Genomic DNA, 3,404 nt, shown 5'->3' with positions numbered 1-3,404 from the left:
AGTCTCTGATGCAACAGACTTTAAACCAACAAGGAACAAAAAAGACAAAGAAGGCCATTACATAATAGTAAAGGGATCAATGCAACAAGAAGAATTAACTAACCTAAATATATATGCACCCAACACAGAAGCAACCAGATTCATAAAACAAGTTCTTAGAGACCTACAAAGAGACCTAGACTCCCACATGATAGTGGGAGACTTCAACACCCCACTGTCAATATTAGACCAATCAATGAGACAAAAAATTAACAAGGATAGTAAGGACTTAAACTCAGCTCTAGACCAAGTAGACCTAACAGAAATCTACAGAACTCTCCACCCCAAATCAAAAAATATATACATTCTTCTAAGCACCACATAGCACTTATTCTAAAACTGACCACATAATTGGAAGTAAAACACTCCTCAGCAAATGCAAAAGAACGGAAATCATAACAGTTTCTCAGACCACAGTGCAATCAAATTAGAACTCAGGATTAAGAAACTCACTCAAAAACCGCACAACTACACGGAAACAGAACAACCTGCTCCTAAATGGCTACTGGGTAAATAATGGATTAAGGCAGAAATAAATAAGTTATTTGCAACCAATGAGACCAAAGATACAATGTACCAGAAGCTCTGGGACACAATTAAAGCAGTGTTTAGAAGGAAATTTATAGCACTAAGTGCCCACAACAGAAAGCGGGAAAGATCTAAAATTGACACCCTAGCATCAGAATTAAAAGAACTAGAGAAGCAAGAGCAAACAAATTCAAAAGCTAGCAGAAGACTGAAGGAGATATACAGACAGGATAAATCCTTTAAAAAAGTCAGTGAATCCAGGACCTGGTTTTTTGAAAACAGTAACAAAATAGATAGACTAATAAAGAAGACAATAGAGAAGAATCAAATAGACACAATAAAAAATGATAAAGAGAATATAACCACTGACCCCACAGAAATACAAACTACCATCAAAGAATACTATACATATCTTTATGCAAAGAACTAAAAAATCTAGAAGAAATGGACACATTTCTGGACACATACATATCCCAAGACTAAACTAGGAAGAAGTCGAATCCCTGAATAGACCAATAAAATGTTCTGAAATTGAGGCAGTAATTAAAAGTCTGCCAAGAAAAAAAAAAAAATTCGGGGACCAGATTCACAGCTAAATTCTACAAGAAGTACAAAGAAGAGCTGCTACCATTCCTTCTGAAACTATTCCAAACAACAGGAAAAGAGGTACTCCTCCCTAATTCATTTTATGAGGCCAGCATCATCCTGATACCAAAACGTGGCAGAGACACAACAAAAGAAGAAAATTTGAGGCAAATACCCCTTATGAACCTCAACGTGAAAGTCCTCAATAAGATGCTGGCAAACCGAATCCAGCAGCACATCAGAAAGCCTAATCATCACGATGAAGTTGGCTTCATCCATGGGATGCAATGCTGGTTCAACATACACAAATCAATAAATGTAATCCATCACAAAAACAGAACCAATGACAGAAACCACATAATTATCTCAATAGACGCAGAAAAAGCCTTCAATAAAATGAAATACCTCTTCAGGCTAAAACTACTCAAACTAGATATTGATGAAATATATCTCAAAATAATAAGAGCTATTTATGACAAACCCACAGCCAATATCATACTGAATGGACAAAAGCTGGGCGCATTCCCTTTGAAAACCAGCACAAGAGAAGGATGCCCTCTCTCACCACTCCTATTCAACATAGTATAGGAAGTTCTGGCCAGGGCAATCAGGCAAGAGAAAGAGATAAAGGGTATTCGATTAGGAAAAGTGGAAGTCAAATTGTCTCTGTTTGTATGATGAGATGATTATATATTTAGGAAACCTAATATTCTCAGCCCAGAAACTCCTTAAACTGATAAGCAACTTCAGCAAAGTCTCAGGATACAAAATCAATGTGCAAAAATTACAAGCATTTCTCTACACCAATAATAGAGAGCCAAATCATGAGTGAATTCACATTCACAATGACTACAAAGAGAATAAAATACCTAAGAATGCAACTTATGAGGGATGTAAAGGACCTCTTCAAGGAGATCTACAAACCACTGCTCAAGAAAATCAGAGAGGACACAAACAAATGAAAAATCATTCCACGCTCATGGATAGGAGGAACCAATATTGTGAAAATGGTCATACTGCCCAAAGTAATTTATAAATTCAGTCCTATCCCCATCAAGCTACCATTGACTTTCTTCACAGAATTAGAAAAAAACTACTTCAAATTTTGTATGGAACAAAAAAAGGAGCGCACATAGCAAAGACAATCCTAAGATAAAAGAACAAAGCTGGAGGCAGCACGCTACCTGACTTCAAACTATACAGGAACCAAAATAGCATGGTACTGTTACCAAAACAGATATATAGACCAATGAAACAAAACAGAGGCTTCAGAAATACCACCACACAACTACAACCATCTGATTTTTCACAAACCTGATAAAAACAAGCAATGAGGAGAGGATTCCCTATTTAATAAATGGTATTGGGAAAACTGGCTAGCAATATGCAGAAAACTGAAACTGGAGCCCTTTCTCATACCTTATTAAAAAAATTATCTCAAGATGGATTAAAGCCTAAAATGTAAGGCCTAAAACCATAAAAACCCTAGAAGAAAACCTAGGCAATACCATTCAGGACATAGCCATGGCCAAAGACTTCATGACTAAAACAACAAAAGCAATTGCAACAAAAGCCAAAATTGACAAATGGGATCTAATTAAACTAAAGAACTTTTGCACAGCAAAAGAAACTGTCATCAGAGTGAACAGGCAACCTACAGAATGGGAAAAAAATTTGCCCATCTGACAAAGGGCTAATACACAGAATCTACAAAGAACTTCAACAAATTTCCAGGAAAAAAAACAATCCCATGAAAAAGTGAGTGAAGGATATGAACAGACACTTCTCAAAATAAGACATTTATGTGGCCCACAAACACATTAAAAAAAAAGAAGCTCATCATCACTGGTCATTAAAGAAATGCAAATCAAAACCACATTGAGATACCATCTCATGCTAGTTACAATGGCAATCATTAAAATGTCAGGAGACAACAGATGCTAGAGAGAATGTAGAGTAATAGGAACACTTTTACACTATTGGTGGGAGTGTGAATTACTTCAGCCATTGTGGAAGACAGTGTGGTGATTCCTCAAGGATCTAATATCAGAAATACCAGTTGACCCAGCAATCCCATTACTGGGTATATACCCAAAGGATTATAAAACATTCTACTATAAAGACACATGCACGCTTATATTTATTGTAGCACTATTTACAATAGCAAAGACTTGGAACCAACCCAAATGCCCATCAATGATAGACTGTATAAAGAAAATGTGGCACATATACACCATGGAATACTATGCAGC

The sequence above is a fragment of the Cebus imitator genome, unplaced genomic scaffold, assembly GCF_001604975.1.
Source record: "Cebus imitator isolate Cc_AM_T3 unplaced genomic scaffold, Cebus_imitator-1.0 Scaffold570, whole genome shotgun sequence".
Taxonomy (NCBI): domain Eukaryota; kingdom Metazoa; phylum Chordata; class Mammalia; order Primates; family Cebidae; genus Cebus; species Cebus imitator.
Note: the sequence above shows the minus strand (reverse complement) of the source record.